Source organism: Salvelinus namaycush, chromosome 22 (assembly GCF_016432855.1).
Source record: "Salvelinus namaycush isolate Seneca chromosome 22, SaNama_1.0, whole genome shotgun sequence".
Classification (NCBI taxonomy): domain Eukaryota; kingdom Metazoa; phylum Chordata; class Actinopteri; order Salmoniformes; family Salmonidae; genus Salvelinus; species Salvelinus namaycush.
The window spans coordinates 14,498,950-14,507,401 of NC_052328.1; positions in this window are offsets into that span (position 1 = coordinate 14,498,950).

Sequence of the window (8,452 nt, forward strand, 5' to 3'; positions counted from 1 at the left end):
TCTGTGAACTGTCTTCTGCAAGTTTTAAATTGAAGTGGATGCTATCGAAATTCTACTTCACCTACACAATTTAAATGAATGAATACCATGATAAGTAAATTAGATACCAGACCAAGGTTTTTGTAACATTCACAAGACTTGTTTTGTATTTTTGTGATGATTTTCTCAAAATATAACCAGGTAGTGAGTGCAAGACCAAAAATATAAGTTACTGAGTTACAGTTCATATAAGGAAATCAATCAGTTGAAATAAACGCATTAGGCCCTAATCTATGGATTTCACATGACTGGGAATACAGATATGCATCTGTTGGTCACAGAAACCTTTTGTAAAAAAGGTAGGGGTGTGAATCAGAACCAGTCCGTATCTAGTGTGACCGCCATTTGCCTCATGCAGCGCGACACATCTCCTTCGCATAGAGTTGATCAGGCTGTTGATTGTGGCCTGTGGAATGTTGTCCCACTCTTCTTCAATGGCTGTGCGAAGTTGCTGGATATTGGCGGGAACTGGAACACGCTGTCATACACTTCGATCCAGAGCATCCCAAACATGTTCAATGGCTGACATGTCTGGTGAGTATGCAGGCCATGGAAAAACTGGGCAATTTTCAGCTTCCAGGAATTGTGTAAAGATCCTTACGACATGGGGCCGTGCATTATCATGCTGAAACATGAGGCGGCGGATGAATGGCACGACAATGGGCCTCAGGATCTCGACACGGTATCTCTGTGCATTCAAATTGCCATCGATAAAATGCAATTGTGTTCGTTGTCCGTAGTTTATGCCTGCCCTGTTCACAACGTTGACATCAGCAAACCATTCGCCCACACGACGCCATACACGCTGTCTGCCATCTGCCCGGTACAGTTGAAACCAGGATTCATCCATGACTAGCACACTTCTCCAGTGTGCCAGTGGCCATCGAAGGTAAGCATTTGCCCACTGAAGTCGGTTACGACGTCGAACTGCAGTCAGGTCAAGGATGACAGGTCGAGGACGACAAGCATGCAGATGAGCTTCCCTGAGACGGTTTCTGACAGTTTGTGCAGAAATTCTTTGGTTGTGCAAACCAACAGTTTCATCAGCTGTCCGGGTAGCTGGTCTCAGTCGATCCCGCAGGTGAAGAAGCCGGATGTGGAGGTCCTGGGCTGCCGTAGTTACACGTGGTTTGGAGGCCGGTTGGACTTACTGCCAAATTCTCTAAAACAACGTTGGAGGTGGCATATGGTAGAGAAATGAACATTCAATTCTCTGGCAACAGCTCTGGTGGACATTCCTGCAGTCAGCATGCCAATTGCATGCTTCCTCAAAACTTGAGACATCTGTGGCATTGTGTTGTGTGACAAAACTGCACATTTTAGAGTGGTCTTTAGAGTGGTCTTTTACTGTCAGGTGGATGGATTATCTTGGCAAAGGAGAAATGTGTGCACCAAATTTGAGAGAAATAAGCTTTTTGTGCATATGGAACATTTCTGGGATCTTTTATTTCAGTTCATGAAACGTCGGACCAACACTTTAGATGTTACGTTTATATTTTGGTTCAGTGTACTAGAATGATAACATATTGGTGTTTTTGCAGCATGTATGGGATGCTGTTGTTTGCCCTTGTGTATACCTTCTTCATTATTATTTGTGATAGTGCAACATGGAATTGTAACAGATGTGATTAAAATGGAGCAGATCTTCAAAACGTTATACAGCTGCACCATTGAGAGCATCTTGACTGGCTCCATCACCGCTTGGTATGGAAACTGCTTGGCATCCGACCGCAAGACGCTGCAGAGGGTAGTGCATAAGGCCCAGTACATCACAGGGGCCAAACTCCCAACTACCACTTACTACTGCACATTGTCTTGGTACTGAAACTCCTCGTATATATCCTCGTTATTGTTTTATTGTTACTATTTCCTTTTTTATTCAGCAAATATTTGTCTTACTTTTTAACTCTGCATTGTTGGAAATGTAAGTAAGAATTACACTGTAAAGTGTACACCTGTTGTATGTGGCCAAGCAGTCAAATGCACTTGGTATTGACCCCTGGTATCTGAGGTACTTGCTTATTAAGGTCCGGTTTCCCAGACAGGGATTAAGCCTTGTCCTGGACCTAAAAGCAAATTTAATGGAAATTCTACATAGAACATGCTTTTTAGTTTGGACTACTTCTGGGTGGGACTTTTTTTAAATGATGTTACATAGATTGACGCATGGGTGTGGGGGGGGGGGATACTAAGCTAACATATGGAATTGTTTTATTCAGCTATTTGATTTTGAATATTAGAACCCCTTTAGGTCTCCCCCAAAAATCAAATACTGAATTTGGCCATTACTACTATAGAAACGCTTTGAATAACACATTCATAAATGGCAAAAAATACAGTCACAAATATATATCATAAGGAATAAGGTTTTGAAGTGTCTGTCCTACATCTAGGAGATATAAGAAAGCTCAGGAAATAAACTCAGCAAAAAAAGAAACGTCCTCTCACTGTTAACTGCATTTATTTTCAGCAAACTTAACATGTGTAAATATTTGTATGAACATAACAAGATTCAACAACTGAGACATAAACTGAACAAGTTCCACAGACATGTGACTAACAGAAATGGAATAATGTGTCCCTGAACAAAGGGGGGAACATAATCAAAAGTAACAGTCAGTATCTGGTGTGGCCACCAGCTGCATTAAGTACTGCAGTGCATCTCCTCCTCATGGACTGCACCAAATTTGCCAGTTCTTGCTGTGAGATGTTACCCCACTTTTCCACCAAAGCACCTGCAAGTTCCCGGACATTTATGTGGGAAATGGCCCTAGCCCTCACCCTCCGATCCAACAGATCCCAGACGTGCTCAATGGGATTGAGATCCGGGCTCTTCGCTGGCCATGGCAGAACACTGACATTCCTGTCTTGCAGAAAATCAGGCACAGAACGAGCAGTATGGCTGGTTGCATTGTCATGCTGGAGGGTCATGTCAGGAAGAGCCTGCAGGAAGGGTACCACATGAGGGAGGAGGATGTCTTTCCTGTAACGCACAGCATTGAGATTGCCTGCAATGACAACAAGCTCAGTCCGATGATGCTGTGACACACCGCCCCAGACCATGACGGACCCTCCACCTCCAAATCGATCCCGCTCCAGAGTACAGGCCTCGGGGTAACGCTCATTCCTTCGATGATAAACGCTAATCCGACCATCACCCCTGGTGAGACAAAACCGCGACTCGTCAGTGAAGAGCACTTTTTGCCAGTCCTGTCTGGTCCAGCGACGGTGGGTTTGTGCCCATAGGCGACGTTGTTGCCGGTGATGTCTGGTGAGGACCTGCCTTACAACAGGCCTACAAGCCCTCAGTCCAGTCTCTCTCACAGCCTATTGCGGACAGTCTGAGCACTGATGGAGGGATTGTGTGTTCCTGGTGTAACTCGGGCAGTTGTTGTTGCCATCCTGTACCTGTCCCGCAGGTGTGATGTTCGGATGTACCGATCCTGTGCAGGTGTTGTTACATGTGGTCTACCACCGCGAGGACGATCAGCTGTCCATCATGTCTCCCTGTAGCGCTGTCTTAGGCATCTCACAGTACGGACATTGCAATTTATTGCCCTGGCCACATCTGCAGTCCTCATGCCTCCTTGCAGTATGCCTAAGGCACGTTCACGCAGAGCAGGGACCCTGGGCATCTTTCTTTTGGTGTTTTTCAGAGTCAGTAGAAAGGCCTTTTTAGTAACCCTAACCCTAACCCTAACTGTGATCTTAATTGCCTACCGTCTGTAGGCTGTTAGTGTCTTAACGACCGTTCCACAGGTGCATGTTCATTAATTGTTTATGGTTCATTGAACAAACATGGGAAACAATGTTTAAATCCTTTACAATTATTTGGATTTTTACGAATTATCTTTGAAAGACAGGGTCCTGAAAAAGGTACGTTTCTTTTTTTTGCTGAGTTTAGATGCCGACGATGATGCACCACACTGGACAGAGCGAGCTTATTCCTAGCTGAAAGGGGACTGCTGCCATCTACCGGGCTGGAGTGAGAGTACAGGTAGGTGTGTGTAGATCTGGCTGGCATTTATTTACATATCACTAAGTATGGGTATCTCCTCCTCTTTATCGGAGTGGATTCGGATCCGACATTTACTACAGGGGTTCCCAAACTTTTTCACTCGGGCCCCCCTGTCAGTACAGTCTATTTCTATGGGTACTAGCGCTGTTCATGTTCACACCCCTCTTGTTGGTGGAGAGCATTGTGCAGGATATTTCCTGCAATTCTACACATGTTGTCATGGTGTGCAAAGACAATTTTCAGTATTAAAGCAAATTGTCTTGCAATTCTTTACATTTTGCCATGTCTAATGTGTATTCATGTGATATTTGAGTGGGAAAAAAATTACAACAATATCTTTGGGCTAGAAAACCTAAATAAATAAATATTAGCTGACATGGGCTAGTTGATCTGGACATTTCTGACAAGTTAAAAATAGCTCTCTAAGGTATGCAACGACTAACATGACAAGAGGAACTGATGATGCACTTCGACATTTCGAAATTGCACTTTGTGCATTCTACTATTACAACTATTACAAATCAAGAGTAAGTTTAAAGCTGAGTTCCACTGATTTACTGGACCTTTCCTCCCGAAGCTTCTGCCACAGATTATTTAATTATATTGACTAGATATTTAGTGGCCGCCCTAACAATGAAAATAAATGTCTTAAAAAATGGAAGGCAGTCAGGAGGAGGTAATATCAGGTGGGACCATTCTAGCCAATGAGAGGGCTATACGCGTGTGAACAGGCACAACTTCAAAATAAAGTGTTTTTTTAAGGTTTACCGTGATGTCACGTGTCCTACTTATATGGGTACTCTCATAACAACCTAAACATTACGAAACTTATATTCGATCAAATAAGCTACACGTAGCAAATAAGGCATTCCATTTTTTTGTTAACCAAATTCGATACTCTCATTGACCCCCATACAAAAACGAATCGCTTTGACGAGCGCAAGAAACGCCACCTACTGGAGAAGAAGATTTGGGGGCCAGGTACTCAATTCAGAGATATTAGAGAAAGGAGATAGGAATCCAGCACTCTGTCGACCAATCACGTTCAAGTTATCATGCTGCGTCACACGGTTGCTAAAACAATCGTCACGCAATCCCGCCACAAAGTCAGTAAATGAGTCGAGAAACCTGCCTATTTTCATCGAAAGTACGTAATGTCACGATTCAAAAGCTATAACATAATACAGAGAACCAGTTAATTATTTTATATCTAGGAAATTATTTGTAATGTTGCAGTTCTTGTTGACAAAAGTCATGCTAATGTTGAGTTTTTGAGCTAGCTCCCAATTGACTCCCATTTACTCCACGAAGGAGAGCTCTCCTTGTGCCAGAATAGCCCAGAATGAACCGCGCGGTCCATTGCCGAGGCATGGGCAACGCACACAATGGCTTCAATACGATTCAAATAGTGTCCCATCTCCTCAAAAGTATCTCTGCCAGTAATCCCTCTCGCTTCGCCTTTTCCTCTCTGTCTCTGCGCATTTGCGGAATTCTCTACTTACGCAGTCTTCTCTACTCATAGAGCAAAGTGTTAAACAGAAACCCAGCCTAAAACCCCAAACAGCAAGCAATGCAGATGTAGAAGATTTAAAGAACAGGCTACTCTGGCAAATGATGGTTGTCAAATAAAGTTAGATCAAAGCTGTCAATGTCTGCAAGATCACATTATGATAGTATTGTACATATAACTGTATATAATAGCATAGTATAACATTACTGTTAGAGACAAAAAACAGCACCTTATATTTTATGACAGGGGTTCTTAAACTTTTTCAGCCTGGACCCAAATGAGAAATTCTGTGTTTTCCTGGAGCCCAAGCTTAGGAAAATATGCAACGATACATAAATATTTGTACATTTCATTATACAATATACAGTTGTGGCCAAAAGTTTTGAGAATGACACAAATATTAATTTTCACAGAATGTTATGAAGAGTGATTAGAGGAATTGCAATTACTTGCAAAGTCCCTCTTTGCCATGCAAATTAACTGAATCCCCAAAAAACATTTCCGCTGCATTTCAGCCCTGCCACAAACGGACCAGCTGACATCATGTCAGTGATTCTCTCGTTAACACAGGTGTGAGTGTTGACGAGGACCAGGCTGGAGATCACTCTGTCATGCTGATTGAGTTCAAATAACAGACTGGAAGCTTCAAAAGGAGGGTGGTGCTTGGAATCATTGTTCTTCCTCTGTCAACCATGGTTACCTGCAAGGAAACACGTGCCGTCATCATTGCTTTGCACAAAAAGGGCTTCACAGGCAAGGATATTGCTGCCAGTAAGATTGCACCTAAATCAAATATTTGTCGGATCATCAAGAACTTCAAGGAGAGCGGTTCAATTGTTGTGAAAAAGGCTTCAGGGCGCCCAAGAAAGTCTTGCAAGCTCCAGGACCGTCTCCTAAAGTTGATTCAGCTGTGGGATCGGGGCACCACCAGTACAGAGCTTGCTCAGGAATGGCAGCAGGCAGGTGTGAGTGCATCTGCACGCACAGTGAGGCGAGGCTTGGAGGATGGCCTGGTGTCAAGAAGGGCAGCAAAGAAGCCACTTCTCTCCAGGAAAAACATCAGGGACAGACTGGTATTCTGCAAAAGGTACAGGGATTGGACTGCTGAGGACTGGGGTAAAGTCATTTTCTCTGATGAATCCCCTTTCCGATTGTTTGGGGCATCCGGAAAAAAGCTTGTCCGGAGAAGACAAGGTGAGCGCTACCATCAGTCCTGTGTCATGCCAACAGTAAAGCATCCTGAGACCATTCATGTGTGGGGTTGCTTCTCAGCCAAGGGAGTGGGCTCACTCACGATTTTGCCTAAGAACACAGCCATGAATAAAGAATGGTACCAACACATCCTCCGAGAGCAACTTCTCCCAACCATCCAGGAACAGTTTGATGACGAACAATGCCTTTTCCAGCATGATGGAGCACCTTGCCATAAGGCAAAAGTGATAACTAAGTGACTCGGGGAACAAAACATCGATATTTTAGGTCCATGGCCAGGAAACTCACCAGACCTTAATCCCATTGAGAACTTGTGGTCAATCCTCAAGAGGCGGGTGGACAAACAAAAACCCACATATTCTGACAAACTCCAAGCATTGATTATGCAAGAATGGGCTGCCATCAGTCCGGATGTGGCCCAGAAGTTAATTGCATGCCAGGGCGGATTGCATGCCAGCATGCCAGGGCGGATTGCAGAGGTCTTGAAAAAGAAGGGTCAACACTGCAAATATCGACTCTTTGCATCAACTTCATGTAATTGTCAATAAAAGCCTTTGACACTTATGAAATGCTTGTAATTATACTTCAGTATTCCATAGTAACATCTGACAAAAATATCTAAAGACACTGAAGCAGCAAACATTGTGGAAATTAATATTTGTGTCATTCTCAAAACTTTTGGCCACGACTGTAGACAAAAACAAATAACAATTAAATTAAATATCCATATAAATATCTATTAATGTTTATTTTCCCCAATTAAAACACTTACATATCTGTCTAGGTTGGAACTGTTGCTGTTAAAATACAAATAATTTTCATTCTGAACTGGAATAAACGGATTGATCACATCACACAGATGAATAACAGAACACACACACAGGCTTTTTGATAGTGCAACCCTAAGTAACAGTACAGATGAAAAATGATCAGGCCTACTGTAGAAATTATTGTTGAAAGAAAGTCTAGGTTGGAAGTGTTGCTGTTAAAATACAATACATATTTTTTATTCTGAACTGGAATAAACTGATTGATCACATCACACACAGTCCTTTTCTGGTCTATATCTGTGTGATGTGATCAATCAGTTTATTCCAGTTCAGAATAAAAAAATATGTATTTGTATTTTAACAGCAACATGCCTATTCTGGGCTCTGTTTTTAACAGTGCAACACAGAGGTCATGCTCAGCCTTGAAACTGTTTCTGTACTTGTTTTTTAAGTATGTCAGAGTTGAGAACCCTGACTCACATAGGTATGTGGTGCCAAACTGGACCAGAACATCTACTGCTTTCTCAGTCAGGCAGGAGACCGCTTCCTGTTGTAGATGAGCAACCCAGAACTGTGTGAGTGTGTTTGCCTCAAAAAGCATCTTGCTTCAATCAGTTTATTCCAGTTATTATTATTGTATTTTAACAGCAACAGTTCCAGCCTAGACTAGTTTTCAACAATAATTTCTATAGTAAGATATACTGTAGGCCTGATTATTTTTCATCTTCATCTGTACTGTTACTTAGGGTTGCACTATCAGTAGCTAGCTTGCTTTGGCGAATGTTAGCTATTAGCTGTGTACAAGGCCAGGGGATTGTTTGAAAGAGAAACTCACATCTACTACTATGAGAGTTAGTACTCCCTTATTTCTGCTTATCATCACCTGCTATAAAATGACAACAA